Below are 19,524 nucleotides of genomic sequence, written 5' to 3'. Positions count from 1 at the left end.
GGAGTATGTAACATGTATGGCACAGGGATCTGCCCAGCATGTGGCGATCCTTGTAGTAGGACGGTGGCTGTCCATGACGTATGTCTTTCAGATCAGGATATGTATGTGTAGCATGTCCAACATCAGAGTGTAACACATGGCTTTATGCAAGGTATCCAGCATGCTGTATAGTGGAGGTGAGGATTGTGAAGGCTGGTATCGCCCATCCACGCATGGCCAATACCCCTTAAAGGTGATATGTGATCCGATATTGGTCACCTGAGTGCTAAGTATGCCTGTCCAATGATCTCCATACTCATGGATGGCACCCTGTCATGACATGGGTGCCTCGTATGACTACCTAATAGGCCTGGAGACGTCATCAACTCAGGGAGGTGAACTGCACAGCACCATCCCTTACACAGTGTCCATAATTTTGACCGCTGCCTAGGTGGTAGTTAATGGGTACAGGGTTATTCACCTTGTGGTGACAATGCTATTATCAGCTGTCAGATTGTGCACATATGTCACACACCTCACCCACAAAGCCCATTCTGTATGTTGTCCACAACACTGAGACAGCTATTGCTCCTAGGTCAAGGACATTCACATCCTTACATACACAGATGCCTCCCACTTGTCTGTGTGGTATGGGCTACAATGAGGGGGGAGTACACAACATTAACCCTGTTTTACTGTAGCTGCCACTTCTGTGATATGCACATGCCACTCAGACACCTTTTGTAGTGTTGCTTCTGTCAACAGGACACTGTTAGAACACTCCTGTGACATACAAAGGTACATCTAGTATACTCAGTGTAGCTGGAACACGATATGGGTGATGAGGTCCTATGACCTGTCACAGGTATGCTATGCAGTGTGAAATCATCCGTACTGTCATCTACTTCTGTACTGCTAACATCTACGTTGATAAAACTTCATAGACTTGCAGACCATACTCAGCAGGGTAATAGTGCAGTGCCTCCAATTATGACTGTCGTCTCCACTTGTGGGTTGCAGTGGGTTGATATTATCCAACACCCTATCTGTATTGCATATTCATGCTCAGCACTTGTTCAGAACATGTGAGCACTTCATGAGCTACTAATTACTATAGCACACATTCCAACTAATTTCTTACAAGTACACTGTCTGTACTTACATTTCCAGCTTGCTTACAGTACAACAGCTGCTGTACACATGTAACTCACATATCTTGTGAGACATGGTTGAATATACAGGCATGTCCAAGTGTCACGTACCAGTGCTATTGCCTGTCTATATGATGAATATGACAAACATGTGGCAATAGAGCAATTGTCTCATGTACACAGTCAATGCTCACCTCCCAACATACGACACTACAGCCTGTGGGAGATGTACATATGTAGCCATGCTGGGGGTAATGCTCTCACCATCCCAGACTGAACCTGACATTCATGTGGGGACATTTAACATTTGCAACACATCCCACTCATCACATAATCTCACTAGATCTCCACCACCACAGGCCACACATAGTATGAGTACAACATTTGAAGAACCTCTCCATACTCTGTGTAGGCACCAGAGGCAGCCCCCATTACCAAACACAGCAACAATTACTTATAGCCCACAGACTCATGTGTGCCCATCAACTACAGCCAATAGGGTGTTATAACATACCCAACACACCGGTCATAGGTGACTCTGTAGGCGGTCACACTGATACACCAGGGATCACTGCAGTGGCTGTACTTTACAGAGGTGCAGATAACACATGGCTCTGCTGTTCACAGACAGGCACTACCCTAGAGAGGTGCCACCAGTGTAAACACTGTAGCTGGGCTTACACATAGACTTGCGAGACAGCATAGTACCTCACTATGAACCTGTGAAGCTATTACATGTCCTTTGTGCATGGTTAACTGAGTAGCTCTTCCATTTCGATTAGCTATCATGCTGTTACAGTGTCCCATGACTACAAGCCATATGTATCCTGTTATTGTGTATTGTACATGCCAATAGACAATACCTTTTGTTTGCATGATATAACAGTTGTGCTGTGCAGAATATCTGACATATCTACCTACAATACTGTACATTACACATATTTTACACATTATCCCATAATGCAAAGCATACTTGCACAGCAGGACCACCTTAGGCATGTTATTGTCGTTAGATGCCCATACACATGCCTATTGTGACAGTATATCAACATATACTATCCCCTGCTATGGCACGTACTTGTTGGACATACCCTACCACTGACGGCGGGTGGTGTGGAATTCTGTTTAAAGCCCTCATGTAACATCCCTTGTGGTGTATGTGATGTTTACCTTGTGGCCCACAGCAGGACACACAATTTCTACAAGCATTACTATGCTCAACAAGACATCACTACATAATACCTTTTCCCACTTTATGCATTGCGTACACTTTTAATTAATACAAAACAGGCTCTACATACACTAACATACTGAGTGTTCTACATACCTTGTTAGCATTCGGAATCTTCATAAATATCTCTCTTACACCTTTACTGTTTAAACGGTTCTGTGGTATGAGCATACGGTTTGAATGTATGGCAAGTCATCCTTATACATGTTGATACCTGTAACATGTGGTTTCCTGCCACCAATTGGTGTTCCTGAGTAAATTATTACATGCACATCAGCTGTGCAGCTACTCCATTCGCCAATTACCCGGCAACAGTGGGGTATAATTTAATTCTCCACTTGGCCATTGCCCTTTTGCCCTACCTTCGGGGAGACGGCCTGCATGTGTTTTGTTGTGAGGAATTGCAACTGCTATTTCTAGAGATACGAATATTTTGAATTCATGTCCCCCGTGGATTGTGTGTGATGGCTAGAGTATGTGGTTCTACATGTGAGTGTACCTGTCATCTCAACCGTCTGATAAGGGACTATTGCAAACAAAACCTGTAACATCGCCGTCTATTCCATTATACAACAGCTACGATTTCACATGGTGCCTGTACAAATGTGTCTCTCACAAGGTATGTTAACGCTTCTGCAGATGTAATTGAGTGAGTGGATGTTTGTGATGTTATTACAGTCTGTATTGCAATTATTTCAGGTGTGGGGGAGATGTAGGTGGGTGTACATAGCATATACAGGTTTGTGGGGACTGCATTTCTACATATTCCATATATGTGTGTGGGCTCCTTCCCTAATTGAAGACCTATCACTTAGTAGACTGAACTATGGTTGTTACGGGCTTATACATTGAGCCATTGGTAATTGGTTTCTATATAGTATGCAGGTGAGGTTGATACTTCCATACCTCCAGAAATACAGCGATATGTAAAGGAATGTTACTAAATGACAGCTGTCTTGTGTATTTACACTCATTGCAGTTGTGTTGGTGACTGAATCTCTTTGTCATTGGTTGCCACCTTTTCAAATGGCCATAGTGGGACATTTGCAGGACACACATCGGTGTTTACAGGCCGACACATACCCACGGTCAGTACACAGGATAGAACATACTTTTATCCTGAATACATACTTATTCTTGTAGCACTTTAACTACTTATCATGTTTCATGTAAGATTTACATTTTGTAGATACTGGCATAACTATTTAATGCAACCATTACATAATATATGGGACATAATTATGCCCTACAATCTCGGACATTTGCCCTTTTTAATATTTTTTGTCAGGACACAACTGCCCAGGGAGGGGCTGTCCCTCTTAAAGTGGGACAGGTGGTAACCGTATGCCTACGGCCAGCTATGACCACACCTAATGTACTGATCTACCTCCGAGTTAGCACTAACAGACACGCGATGCAAACACACACACACACACACACACACACACACACACACACACACACACACACACACACACATTACAGTCCCATGGAAATGCCCATGGCACCCTCAACACACACATACATAGACTACAGCAATCACAAACACAGTTGAACACAGTACCTACGTGGACCGCAACACCGGCAGCGTTAACTAAATGTCCCTTAATATCGTGATAATATTACACATGATTCCAGTGTTCCGGTACTGTGTTCTTTCGATCTTTAAGCCTCATGATTACATGTGTCGGTATGTGACACATTCCATAGTTGGCAGTATCCTATTTATTTCTACCTCCATGGTTGTGTACATGTCGTTGCCCTATCTATATATTTGCAGATATAGGTGAATCTGTATATATCAACATATATCTCTCTATCACCCTTTCTATCTCTATTTTATATGTGTGTATATATATATATATATATATATATATATATATATATATATATATATATATATATATATGAGAGAGAAAGAGTGAGAGGGAGACTATACCTTTCATTGTGTACATGTCGGTGTATACTGTTTCCTGGACTCCGCACGTTTGTGTTTGAACCTGTCACATTACACACCTGCCATTGGTACATCTTGGGTAGCTTAGTGTTAGGTGATTGTGTACATGAATGCGTGTTCTACTCCTGGCAGTGGTCGTTTTACCCTTCAGAGCAGGCACTACTAGTACAGGGGTGAATAATGCTAGTTTCACCTGTTCTGGACATCATTGACCATGATCTGTGCGATATTCAGCCCTTTTTCGCGCATATCCGTATAGTCATGTTTAAACGACGCTTACCAGCACTGGGCAACGCATATTCCCACTAACATGTGCTAAACCTGATCTGATGAACTGCATCCACCATCCATTATTCGTGCCTTCGGGATTACGTAACATCCCTTGCAGGACGTGGTACCGGAAACATGCACGACAGTCAGTGCATTTACCACTTGGGCATCTGGGATTTGTACACGTGTTATGGCATTTTGTATGTGGACTGTACTACGGTTGTTACTCCATACTGCAATCAAATGGGTAACTCAGTTAGTTTACATATGGATGAGACCTATTAATGGTATGTCCAAGTGATGTTTAATGGATGTGCTCCAGCATTGGGAATGTATGTCACAGTGAGCCACACACTATAATGTGCTACACCTTCACACAACCATAGGTGGAGCATGCTGGGGTGACAGATACCTGTCATGGGTACACCCCATGCTTTGCCACTACATCCATGATTACATTGTATGGAGCCCCTGATTAACACACCGGGGAATCCATGCAGAGTGTGTGGGGAACAGTGATTGCACACATGGATCCCGCAATTGACTCTGCTCCACTGAGGGTCAGTTGGTTACTCGATGTGGTGGCGACAGCAGACACTGTTTGCCTCAATTGATGAATGGCCTCTGACAATCGGGAGTGTACCTACCGATGTACCTAGGAACCTATACATACAGTACCAACATATGCTGATAGGTGCGTGTACTGTTCAGGTGTTGACATTCCTTGTTCCAATAGCTGTTGTGTGTGCAATGGTTGAGGGCTGCCTATGTAGGATTCACACAGTAGGCCACCTATACATTACAATTTACAGGTGGTTGTGTGTGTGTGCCATCCATTTTACTGTGTGTGCAGGTGAAGAGGTGTGTCAGTCCGTAGGGGCCTACACTGTCAGAGTATGTGCTATACGTTCCCTCTTTGCCAAGGCGTAGGCATATTGGGCACGCCTCCGTCTACCTACTGGGACTGGCAAAGGGTGTTTGTGGTCTGAATCCCTCTGTGCCTGTGATGGCCTTGGCAATTGCGGTGGGCTGTGAGGGCCTTCACCATTATGTCCCTGCTGCAGCTGTTTCCGCAGGATCATATTATGTAGCATGGCACATACTATGAAGATGTGGGCACATGTGCCTGGAGAGTACTGCAAGACTCCACCAGATATGTCCAATCAACAGAACCATGATTTCAGCATCCCGGACACATGCTCTATGATGATTCTGGTTTGTGCGTGTGCCTCATTATGGCGTTCTTGCATGGGTGTGTGTGCATTTCTGATAGGAGTCATCATCCACGGCTCCAGTGTATAGCCAGCATCCCCCACAAGGTGGCCATGTGGGATGTTCCCCCTGAAAAATACCTGATACAGCTGTGAGGCATGCCAGATGTGGGAGTCATGGTAGCTTCCAGGGCTGCCAGCACGCACATCCATGATAATGCCCTGGGCATTACACATGACCTGGCAGTTGATGGAGTGGTATCCCTTGCGGTTTATGTAGTGCCTACCATGCTCACCGGTTGGTGACTTGATATGTATGTGTGTGCAGTCTATCGCATCCAGTACCTCCGGGTAGTGTGCCACATGGTGGATGAGACGCATATTGCTGGCCAACTCCTGCTGAGTTCGATGGAAGTATATATGCTCATTGGCATGTGGTAAGATGGCATCCTGGAACTGGTGTAGTACCCTGGATGCTGATGTCTGTGAGATCCCGATTATATCTCCAGTTGGCCTTTGAAAGGTACCTGTGGCTAGTATTCACAAGCTTACACATACCTTCGTGTCCACTGGGATGGGTTCCCCTCTGTTTCTGGATCTCAGACGTGGCCGGCACAGCTCAACTATTTGCTGTAAGATGTCCCTGTCCACCCTGTAATGCTCTACTATCTCCAGATCATGTAGCCCCTGGTAGGTTACCCTTGGTGTGAACACTCTTCTCCTCCTCCGGGGCCTGCAGTGGTTGTCAGCATCATCCTCCACAACACCTTCAGTCATTAACACATGGTGATGAATCGCAGCTATGGCAGCTCCCAACATGTACATTGTAAAAGTTCCCCGTCTGTTTACACCTATGGTGCAGTGTTTGGGAATACATAGGTGTGTGTGAGGTGCTTTCACACTTTATACTATTGTGCTGTGAACACTGATGATGTCATAGGGTGTGTATGTACGATTGTAGCTACAGGGTATCTTATGTGTTTTACAACAGGTACTACTATTGTGGTGCCTTTGGTGTTGAATTACATTTGGCTGCCGTGGATTACCTCTTGCCCTTCCCTTTACATTTCTTAACGTTTCACCTCCCATTTTCTGGCATGCATCCAGCAGCCTGCTTTCATTTGTACTTTCCTAAATCTGGCTTATCTTGTGTAATGTGTTCTATGGCTGGTCTACTGCAGGTTTGCTTTGCTCTGCTATGACAGTTTTCTTTTATTTGCAATCTGACACCTCCCCTATCCTGTTTTGCAGGTTTCTGCGAGCAGACTTGTCAGCTGCCGTCGATTGCCCGCTGTGAGTTAATAGGTGTTAATTGCTCAGTTGTACTCCAATTACCCTACTGCGTTATTTCCTTATTTTCTTCCCCTGACCTTCCTGTTTGAGCTATGGTGCGTGGCGCGTGCGTCCGCTTACCGGGTTTTGGGCACGTTTTCATCCCCGTACACATGCACTTTCGGGCACCATATGTGCTCTCAGCTAAACGATGCTATACCTACCTCTCCACCCCTTTCCTGCGGCTTTGCTTAGCAATGGCCAGACCGGATTTGCATTGCTCCAATGTGCTTACAGCTATGGTGGCACACCCCACTGCTGATGTCATGTATACCTCTAAACCACTTCTCGGTGTTGTAGCGCTGCACCATATGGTACATCCTTAGTCCGGCGGGACGTTTGCGATTCACTGATACTTGCCTCATTTGCATGGCATTGACTACTAATTCCTAGTTACCGCACTGAACACTGTCACAGACCCTTAGCAACCCTTGCACCTTGGTTGTGGTGTACCATGCATACCATTGAGTATTATGGTGAAATCATGATTTGTATTACATTGCGATTTTATGACATTTGTATATATTTTCTTTGTGTTCCCGTTTGCGCACACATGCCCTGCGGTTGTATTTTGCGTTACTGTGGACATGACATTAAATGTTTTTTAGGTGTTGTGCATCTTTTCTTATGCCATTGACTGTATATTTAGCCATTGGCATATGTTAACTTTGTAATACATGAGTCTGGTCTGCTTTCATAGCTCCGATGTTCTGTTTGGAAAAATGTAAACCGTGTTTTTTGGTTTACATTTCTTTGGGCTTATGCTACGCCTGCACCACTTCATGAATCGCTATGTACCTTCATTTGCATGGTGCGGTACTGCGCATGGGGTGATTAGCATACCTAAGCTGAGGGCTGCGCAGATCTGGCATACACTAGTAGTGCATGTGGAATTGGATCATACCTGAATCGCTCGGCGGCCATATTTGGCATTATACCACCTACGCTACGCCTGCGCCTGGTGCAAGCTTCATGAATCCCGGGGAAAGCAGGGATCAGAAAACGCATTTAAAGAGTGACCAAATGAATGATTGTTAAAACCACTAAAGTCTTCTTTGGCTTTTCCTGGCTAGGGGTCACCACAGTGGATCACCTGTCTGCTCATGATTGGCAGTAGAGTTTTATGGTGTTGAATTGCCAGCCCAGTGCCCAACCTTCCATGGAAGGCACACACACACACATACACACACACACACACACACACACACACACACACACACACACACACACACACACACACACACCCACACAGTCAAATTAGAGTATCTAATCCACCTACAGCATGTCTTTTGGATGTGGGAGGAAACTGGAGCACCTGGAGGAAACCGACGCGGCCACAGACTCCACACAGAAGGCACCTCAGCCGAGGATCGAACCAGAGAACCTCTTGCTGTGAGGTGGGAACACTAACCGCTGCACCACCGCAGCCGCACTTCTAAATCCACTAAAGTCTATGTAATACATATCAGCAAATACATAGAACAGTGCAGTATAAGAACAGCTGGAGTTGCACAGTAGCACAACACTGAGCACTTGAGGTGTAGTACTTGCAGACTTTAGTGTGCATAAACTCTCTGTAGTTAATAATACAGTACAGGGTGTAATGTCCCCACACTGGACCTGTAATCAAGGAGCCTGAATTCTCACCACTGACATTGGGAGAGAGGGATGTTCACTTGCAATACAAATGGATACACTCAGCATTTCCAGATGTAGACCTCTGTGTCAAGTACAAATTCCCTAAAGAACACCCAGAGAACATACTCAAGCTGGATGATGGTTCCTCTCTATATCTGTCCAGACCCCCAATAAGACTCCCCACTGGCACAGCTTAGAGTTGAGTCCTTAGCTGGGGTTAAAAACTAAGCCCTCCTACAATCTCTCTCTGAAACCACACACACTCTTTGAGATTTGATTTGTACACACACACACACACACACACACACACACACACACACACACACACACACACAAAAAAACACAACACACACCTGGGAAAGGCTTGCACAAATTCACCTTCTGTGCCCCCTTCTGCCCAGACTATAAGGCAGTTATCACTGCCACCAAAACCCCAAACAGCTACTGTAAGGCTCTAACAATGGTACCCAGTTATACTGAGTAAAATTAATATTAAGACAAATGGGAATATTGACCAAACAACAAGGCTTTCTGGAGTGGCCATAGTTATCACCAAATAAATATATGCAAATACTCTCAAAGCTTAAATAGTTTCTAAAAATGGACCAGCCACAATGAAAGGTTTAAATATATTTAATAATAAATAATAAAAGAACAAGAACATTATTAATATCTATTTACAGTAGACATCTGAGTTTCCGACTCAGGAATATTGAAAATAATACAGCTGGAAAGAGTCACACAGTTATAGAAAAACAATGCTTATAATCTCACATCTGGTCATCTGACTCATTTTCACATACTATCACCAAAACTAGAAGCTGACAGGACTTTAGCACCTAAGTGTTACCATACACACAGATAGTGCTTTGTTCATATCTCCTGGATAAAACTAGTTCACTCTTCCTACAGGAGCTACCAACTATTCTCTAGCATAGACATTGTGTCTCTGGCTCCATTCAAAACTGTGGGATAACATCTTTATTGCTTAACCCATAAAGAAAGGTGAAATAACATACCTAACACACTAGTAATAGGTGACTCTATAGTAAGGCACACTGACGTCCCACTCACTAGGCTGGACAAGCAGAAGCTTACTGTTATCTGCCTGTCGGGAGCCAAAATCTGCCACATAACACAAACACTCAGGTCACTCCAAAACAAGTACAAATATGACTCTGTCATTGTTCATGTTGGTGTGAATGACCTAAGATGTACTTCCCTGGACTACATGAAAAGAGACATGGAAGAGCTCTTTGATCATGTAGCCCAGGCTTGTATGACCCTGACCCTGAGTAGCATCCTGCCCTCACCAAGAATGATACCTCAGTATAAAAAAAATGATCAATTTCAACAATCAGCTATGCTTCTGGTGTAATTCAAAGAGAATCCAATGTCTGAGCCTGGGACAACATGCTCGACAAGCCACGTTGCTTCACAAGAGACGGCTTGCACTTGTCACCCCTAGGCTTTCAAATACTTGCCAAGACTCTTGCTGTCCACGTAGTGCCTTTTTAGGCCAGACACAAAAGTCAAACCCACCTCCATAAACACCACAATTAACAAAAAACTGAGAGTTATGCTACTCAATGCCAGAAGTTTAAATCTCAAAATGCACTTGCTCGAAGCACTCCTCAGTATGGAGAACGTCGACATCTGTGCAGTAACTGAAACCTGGTTCAAGGCTCCAGAACCCCAGCACTACCAGGCTATAACTCATACCACACGTTTCGGCCACAGAACACAGACCGAAACACAAAAGGAGGGGTTGTATCCATATTCATCAAGGATACCTACACCTCCAGGTTAGTGGTGCAGCATGATACCTCTGAGATCATCCATGTGCAACTAACATTGGGCAAATCTGCAATGCAAATTGTGGCCTGCTACAGATCAAATCACAAAAATAGCCAGCAGAAAAGGTGGAATTCAAAAGATTTAATATAGAAATCACATAACTAGGTAGAGGGTGGTAAGCCCAACTACCTGACTCAAACCGGTTTCGGCTGTAATAGCCTTCTTCAGTGAGTTAACATGAACCAATAGTAACCATTTATATATATATATATATATATATATATATATATATATATATATATATATATATTTAGTAACACAAAGACAGTTCATTGGTGCATTAAAATTGGTCATTAAGCCAACTTGGTGCTAATTTATATTTGTGTTTACGATGATACGCAGCATTGTGGTTTTTTGGTAAAGGAAGTTTGTTTATTCCTATGTGACCACAGGGGCTCGCTATTGTATCATTGATATTTGTGTGTTGGTATCCCCTACTTTTGGTTCCTTTGGACATCATATGAGTAGGGGTTGATATTTCATGTCATTTCAATATCCACCTATATGGTGGTATTGGTTGCGATTTAATTTTGCACCTATTGGGATATGCAGCATTGTGATTTCCTTGTTTTACTCAGGTTATATCACAAGGGCTGGCCATTGTATCTTCATTGGCTTACATTGATTAGGCTCTTTATTTTTGGGTCTACTTTTGTATGTAATATTCACCAATACGAACTATTTACTTTTTTTTTACTTTATCTAAAGTTGGAAATAACATAAATATATTGAACCCATTTTCATGTCTTAGCTCTTTTATATATATATATATATATATATATATATATATATATATATATATATATATATATACTTATCTGTCTAAAAGGTTGGTTTTGGATAGGGTATTTTGAGTCTTATTCTTGTTGTCTGCAAAATTGATCAATTCATTAATATTATTCATTTGATGATTTTTTACACTTTTTCTTGCAACATGGCTTTGACTCCACTTGTGAAAGGCTTATCCTCTGACATGAATGATTTGGCCATTTGTGGCTATGTTTATCTGATGCGCACAATCATTCTTCGAGGGTGAAACAAGACCCGGATAAACAATGTGAATCCATGTTTTTTAAGTTGGGTAAACGTATGAAGGGTCTTCAGACCAATGTTTGGCATTTACGCCTGTTTAAGGCTTTCCAGTTCAAAAAGATTACACCACGGGGTTTGAGGGAGAAGGTACAGCCTTTGGTACATAATATTGATGAACAATTAACAGATGAGTGGACACAGATTCAACAATCAGCATCCTTAGACTTTGTGGATGCACTAGCTGGCTTTTATGAACGGGCTGTCAAACAAGGGATTCAGGAGGTAGAAACACTTTGTATGGAGGTTAACAAATTTGAATCTAGTGGGTCTTTCACCTCTCAGGTGAATCAGTTAACAACAGAATTACTTAAGCTAGAACAGATTTTAAAGGATAAAAAATTGAAAAACTTCCAAAGGGATATAGGGGACTATGAAAGAGGCAAGCCATTTGATATGCCTAGGAATGTCACTTTTAGGCTTCCGAGCAACAAGCCTTTAGCCCCCAAGAGAAAAAGACCTAAATCCATTTTGAAATGCAGCTCAGAGTCATTGAGTTACATCTCTAGGGATGAGATGTCCTCCAATACTGAAGGGGAGGGCAACCACACAGATGCCTCACCTGATTCCAAAAGAAGGAGTTTGTCACACCCTTTGGGTTCAGGTACAGATGAGGGGGGAGAAAGCATAAAAACGCCAAACCTGTGGAGGGTTTGGAAGGTCTGTTACAACAGATGATAGAACACTAACAAATTGTGTGACTGTACATAATATCTCATCTGTACACCTTTCTGATTTACAAATTAAAGTTCTTAATAAAGGGCTTAATTTTGTTCCCGGCTTTTTTGTTCCAGAATACACTTTAGCACAGGAAGTGGTCAATTTCTGCCGTTTACTCAATTTAAAATTGTTTTTTGAAAATGACACTATTCAGGAAGTTCCAGTTTAGATTCAAAAGATCTACTTTTACTCCACCTATGTCACATTTAGTATCCACTTTTCAGGCTAATGTCCTGAAGGATCTACATTGTGACCTCAGGGATTTTCAGGTATCCTACAACAACCTTTCCAAAGACTAGGTACAATGTATAGAGGATCTTAAGCACAATAAAGAAATTGTTATTGTACAAGCAGATAATGGTGGGGCAGTAGTGATTCAGGATTGTGTCTACTATAATGAAGAAGCAGCAAGACAACTGGGTGATAACAAGTATTATATGGCTATGCCATTGGACCCAGCTAGTCATTTCAAGACAAAAATTTATTCTTTTCTGATACAGGCTCAGGAAGAGGGCATCATTACAGAGTCAGTTAGATATCAGTTGCTAGTTTCATCTCCATGCAAACAGTATTTTTACCTTTTACCCAAAATACATAAGGATGCTAGATGTCCCCCTGGAAGACCAATAGTATCAGGGCGGGGTTCCATTACCAAACTTCTTTCTGAATATTTGACACACTATCTCAAACCACTACTACCCATGATACGGGCTAGAATTCAAGACACTACCCAATTCTTGGATATTATTTCTGACATACAATTGGAGCCCCATTGGCTATGTACCTTGGATGTAACCTCTCTCTACACGAACATTCCACACTGGGCAGGTTTGCAGCCTTTGGATTATTGGTTGTGAAGATCTGGTTTATACCAACTAGGCTTTAAAACTTTTTTAGTATGCCTGGCTGAATATGTTCTTACTAGTAACATATTCTACTTCCGGGACCAATGTTTTTGGCAGGTCATAGGTACAGCAATGGGTGCTTCTTTCACACCCATTTATGAGGGCCTTTTTATGGCTTACATTGAGGAGGTTATCATTTACGACTCTAGTCATAATTTATACATTGATGAATTAGACATTTGGAGTCGATATCTGGATGATTGTTGGGTGGTGTGGAAGTCGGATGAAACTTACTTACAGGAATTTATTGGCTATCTCAATGACAATGTATGGGGAATTGAGTTTAAATTAAATTTCCATAAATCGAGGATTGTTTTCCTCGATGTTGAGGTTAGCAGGAATCTTGATGATACCCAAGTCACTCGGGTTTTCAGGAAATTCCCCGAATATGACTCACTATTGCATGCTACAAGCTTTCACCCCCGACATATCATCCAGAATATCCCTAAATCACGATTTCTCAGAGTCAAAAGGATCTGTTCAATCCAGCAAAAATTTGAAAATACCAGGGATGATTTAATACACAGGTTTCGTGAGAGGGGTTGCCCTTCTGGTACTGTCAGCACTGCTTGTCATTGGGCTTCCAATCAAGATAGAACTGACTTGTTACAATACAAGGACAAACAGAAAGATTTATCTAATCCTCTGGTTCATCTGGTGACCACATATGGATGCAATACACGTGGGTTTATGAATATCATCACTAGACATTGGAACATTCTTATGGCTGAGGAGAAATTACACCCTTTTTTGGGTGACAGATGCTCTTTTTCATTTAGAAGAGGACGTACATTGGGATCCCTTTTTAGCTATTAGAAGAGGGTGGGACCTAGTTCTATTGTCCCCACTCAACATACACTCAGAGGTGGCCCAGTGTTGGGTTGCATACCATGTGACCACTGTACTTATTTCAACAAGGTCCAACATACGAGGGAATTTAGTAGTCATAATAGGTCAGAAGATTTCAACATCAACTTCTGGGCTAACTGTAGTACAGAGTGGGTCATCTGTTTAGTCACATGTACATGCTCCTCATTCTATGTGGGACAAACTTCCAGGCCTTTTCGTCTCAGGATTTGGGAGCACCTTAGTGACATTAGGAATAAGCATCCTAACAATGCTCTATATAAACATGTATGTAAACATAATTCCGCATCTTTTTATTTTACTGTTATTGATTGCATTGTAGGAAAATGTAGGGATAAATCAGGATGGCATGATTTACTAAACTTTAAGGAACATAAATGGATTATTAAATTAGGGGCTTTGTTCCCACCTGGGCTTAATGACCAATTTTAATGCACCAATGAACTGTCTTTGTGCTACTATATATATATATATATATATATATATATATATATATATATATATATAGTTATTATTGGCTCATTTTAACTCACTGAAGAAGGCTATTACAGCCGGAACTGGTTTGAGACAGGTAGTTGGGCTTACCACCCTCTACCTAGTTATGTCATTTCTATATTAAATCTTTTGAATTCCACCTTTTCTGCTGGCTATTTTTGTGATTTGATGTGCTGACTTTACAGCTGTGCAGTTGCCGTACATGCACCATGCTGCTTCCTGCTGCTACAGATCACCCTCCTGGACTCAGGACCACCACTCCACCTACTTGAGACACTGGAAAACATAAAGGTCCTACCGAACACCCTGATATTGGGTGATTTCAATTACCCTACCATTAACTAGGAAAACTACTCGAGTACAAACTCCCAGGCCCAGCACTACCTGGAATTCATCAACTCAAATGCCCTGGATCAGCTGGTAAACTCCCCTACCAGAGTTGAAAACATGTTGGACCTGGTCATCACCAACATGGATGACAGGTGTTCCACACCGGAGGTCAACTTGTCACTGGTTAGATCAGACCACAAACTAATCACTCTGGATGTCCACACCCCACCACCACCCCTAACTAAGGAAACCACAGTAAAAAAACTTTTCTAAAGCAAACTTTGCCTTACTTAAGACAGAGGCGGTAAGTTTCATAGCCCCCATGCTAAAGGATAATGCTGCCCAAGATGCAGAAACCTTTACAAATGCACTCTATGAGCACCTACAAGGATGCATGGATCGTGCAAAATAGCACAAAATATACTGAACCTACTGGTATTGCCAACATCCTGGCAGATAGATTCAGTGCAAACTTCATCCCCCTCTCACCCCCAAAAGGGCCCACAACAATGCAAGAAAAGTGTAGTGTCCCAGAAATCACAGATGCACAGGTGAAAACAGTCCTTTCAAAAGCCAAAAACACAGTGCCAATGGGGCCAGATGTTGACCCAGGCTGTGTCTTGCACGAACTACAGAACAAACTAACCCCCCACCTAAACACGCTGTTCAACCTCAGCCTATCCACAAGCTATTTGTCCATAGAATGGTGCACAGCAGCAGTTATTCCACTCCACAAAGGAGGGCCTACAACTGACCCTGGTAACTATCACTCCATAAGCCTGACTAGCCTGGTCTGCAAGGCTATGGAGCGCATCATCGTGGAACTCATTAACAAAGACATTGGGAACCTCCAAACACTTGACCCGACCCAGTTTGGCTTTGTTAAGGGCAGATCATGCCTGCTAAACCTGGTTGACTTCTTCAAGACAGTCACCAAGGCCATAGACGAGGGAAAGGTGGTTCACACAGCCTACCTTGACCTCGCCAAGGTTTTCAACACCATTCCCCACTCGGGTATTACAGAAAAACTCACCAGCCTGAACATAAACCCCTACATCATGAGATGGGTTGCCAACTGGCTTACCTACAGAACTCACATGGTAAGCATGGCAGGCTCCAGGTCCGACTCTAAACCAGTCACAAGTGGTGTCCCGCAAGGCTTGGTCCTGGGACCTCTACTGTTCAGCATATACTTCTCAAAAGTACAGGCAACCACAGGAGGACTATGGCTAACCAAGTTAGCTGATGACTGCAAAATGGGAGCCATAACTGACATTCTGGCTGACACGGACATCCTCTAAAAGGGCCTTACTGAGATGGACACCTGGTATCAAAGTTATGGCCTCAAGCTAAATGCCAAAAAATAAATAGTCATCCTGTTTGGTAAAAAGAAAACACCCACGAATTACCACATAGGTGGCAGCCCCCTTAATACAGAAGAAGGAATAAGAGATCTGGAGACCCAGGTAGATAGTCATCTCTCCTTCTATGTGGCCCATCTAATTACTAAAGGGTTCACATCTAGAAATAAAGAAGTTATAGTGCCTCTCTACTCGTCACTCATCAGACCCATCATAGAATACAATGACCCATTTGGGATGTACCTCACAAGACACTTCCAACAGCTGGAAAGACCACAAAAGTACCTCACCAAGAGGATTACTGGCCTCAAACATATGCCCTATGCAGCACGACTGAAAAAACTCCAGCTGTACTCAATGGCATAGCGCTTACTCAGAGATGATCTCTGCCTGACTTACAAAGCCATGTCCAACTCAGAATTGATGGACATGCTTCACCTAAAGAAATCCAAGTCACTGTGAGCCACGTATTCTAGTGAGCTAAACCTTGCCACAACAATAAATAGAACATGCTGGAGGAATATATTCCTGTCACAGGGGCTTCCCAAGCTTTGGAACACAATTCCAAACTACATTAGGCAGAATCCTTCACTAACACTCTTCAAGTGAAACCTTGACGAGTGGATGGGTAACAGAAAATACACCCCTGGGATCACTTCATTGGCTCTGCTTGACAGAGGATCAGTTAATTAATCAATCGACAGCCGAAACACTCTGGCTAGGCTTATAAATGCCCTCAGGAAGATAGACTAGTACCTACCTATGAACCTATGAACCTATAAGTAATTTAATTTCAAGAATATTTTGCAAAGTCAGGTGGATTAAGATTAATCTCTCCACTTCCAGTATATGTTGTTACAATGTATATATTTAAACAGTTCCATGTACATTTATTTACATTTATTTATTTATTTATTTATTTACATTTATTTACCTTCCAGCAGGGCACACTGTTGATACATTTTAATACAAGCAAACATCACAGATACATTTTGAGCAGAATTATCTCTACAAATTAGTTTGATATACAAATGACATATAATTATTTACAAAATTCCAGTTAGCTGTGCTGGCATATGTTACAAATCCACTGCCCAATTTCTCCTGGCATGGCTAGCAGTACCTGCTATTGTCACACAGGTTTGGTTGGCTCATGTGATAGAAAGAGTTTATGCTAGAACATTATCACATAGTCCTACTTATTTATACAAATCTGCAGCATTGTACTAAACTCTGAGCTAGATCTGCCTGAAATCTAATTCCATGGGATGCAACGACTGTTATTCATCCTTCTACTTTGCTGCCAAAACACCTTTATCATGCTTAGCAATCTTTGTACACACCTGTTTGGTTTACTTTGTCACACAGTTTCCTTGTGCATACCTTCAGTTATTTAGTTACTAGCCTGCTGTATTCATTAATAGAGCTGTCTGACAGAATTACTAAAAGGCTTTGTCCTGGATATGACTTCTTTATACGTATTTTGACATAATCTAATAGTGCTGCTGTGTCACTACTATAGCTCAAATGGCATACTGGTAAATCACTGTGGCTATGGCATGCAGGGTCCTGGGTTTGAGACTTGCAAGGGCTATTTATTTGGTTTGAGGTAGGCATAATGGTTAAGGTGTTTACCTTTCAAACAAAAGGTGAAGGGTTTGATTCTCACATGGGTAACTGCCTAGGCTTAAAATGGTCCACAAGGACAGTTAGCCTAGTACTAATCTATGAACATATAAAACAAGCCTTTGTGCTAAATGAGCCTGCAAACCTAATAAATTCATAAAATAAAAGCACATAATACATTTATATAATGCATTGCTGGAGCCATACCATAGTCTAGTAAGCCTTAACACTCCTTAAAGAGCATAGCCCTCCCCTTCTCCACTCCTAGAGAAAGTAAACATTACCTCATTGTGGGTTTATCCTTTCCAAAAGAGATTAGCTTTGATACTGAGCAAGGAATCGGGGAAACACGACTGTGTGGAAATCACCTGTAAGGGTAGATCATTTTCTTTAGATCAATTTCATTTCCTTTTTCTTGTCTAAATACCCAGGGCTGAGCCACACACACACACACACACACACACACACACACACACACACACACACACACACACACACACACACACACACACATCCATGCAGTATAAGCAGCATTGCCTTGATTTGTCTCCCTGTCATCACTTAGAAATTCACTTAGACATGCTGACCATTTCTGTATCCTAGCCTATTGATTCTTAAGTACCGAATACTTGCATGTGGTCTCCACTAGGGAATGAACTTTCAGTGAGGAAATGAACATCTCATCTCTGAGCCAGGCTGTTGATTGCTTCATTTTATCTTCATAGTGTGTCCCTTTAACAACTGGTATTAAGAGTCTGGTGTGTTGGCATTGTGTTGTTTTTTTTTTCCTCATTTCTTCACTAACATGGACATTTGTTCCTTTATATTTTTAGTAAACACAGCATGATGACAGATATATTTTCCTACTTTCTTCTACCAGCTTACAAATTTGATTAATTGCCATTACTATAACTAACTATATTAAAGTGCAGCTGTGGTTGCTGCATTGAGCCAGAAGGAAAAGTAGGCTCTCTTTCTGGATAAAATATTGAATTGCATAGTGTAGCTAATGGTCACAATGGTGGACATTGAAGATCCGCAGCCCAGATTTTTTGTAACTGTACTCAGAAAAGATTGTGCTGTTGTCTCTGGCATATATGTTAAGAAATATCAAATATCTCAGTATGGTTTTTCTTCACATAAAAAGAAATAGTAAATGATAGATGTAAATGCTAAATTTGGGGAAATGGCCATTTTTGATTCAATGTCTGACTTTGATCGCCCTAAAATCATAATCAAAACATAATCAAGGACAATGGCTCCAAATCAGACATTTTTGAAATACTGCAACTAATGAGTTAGAAAATTAATATAATTAGAGTAGTTGTATGAATATACATTTTGTGAAGAATAAGAGGTTTTTAAATGAAATATATGATGCTATACTATGACTACAGACCTCAGCCTCATTGTTACAATATCATACTTTCAAAAGAGACAGAGCAACATTTTTGAAGGAAACCCAGGGACTTTATTCAATGAACAAATCACCTCAACCATGTATA

This window comes from Protopterus annectens, chromosome 8.part0, assembly GCF_019279795.1.
Source record: "Protopterus annectens isolate FY-2018-M chromosome 8.part0, PAN1.0, whole genome shotgun sequence".
In the NCBI taxonomy this organism is placed as follows: Eukaryota; Metazoa; Chordata; order Ceratodontiformes; family Protopteridae; genus Protopterus; species Protopterus annectens.
This window is presented reverse-complemented; position numbering follows the sequence as displayed.